Below are 238 nucleotides of genomic sequence, written 5' to 3' on the forward strand. Positions count from 1 at the left end.
CGGCTGGACGGGCATGCCTTGACCCCGCTCCAGCACACGTAGCCTTGGTCCCTTGTGCTGGTGCAAGGCATGAAGCAGGAGTGAAACGCAGCCTGTGTCAGCGTGTTGTGCTGCTCCACCAGCTCGGGCACGTAGTGGGTGCATCCTCTCCCATGGGTGCATCCTCTCCCATGGGTGTATTCTCTCCTGTGGTTGCATCCCGTCCCGTGGTTGCATCCCACCCCTGCCAAGCCCAGCA

Source organism: Phaethon lepturus, unplaced genomic scaffold (assembly GCF_000687285.1).
Source record: "Phaethon lepturus isolate BGI_N335 unplaced genomic scaffold, ASM68728v1 scaffold26457, whole genome shotgun sequence".
In the NCBI taxonomy this organism is placed as follows: domain Eukaryota; kingdom Metazoa; phylum Chordata; class Aves; order Phaethontiformes; family Phaethontidae; genus Phaethon; species Phaethon lepturus.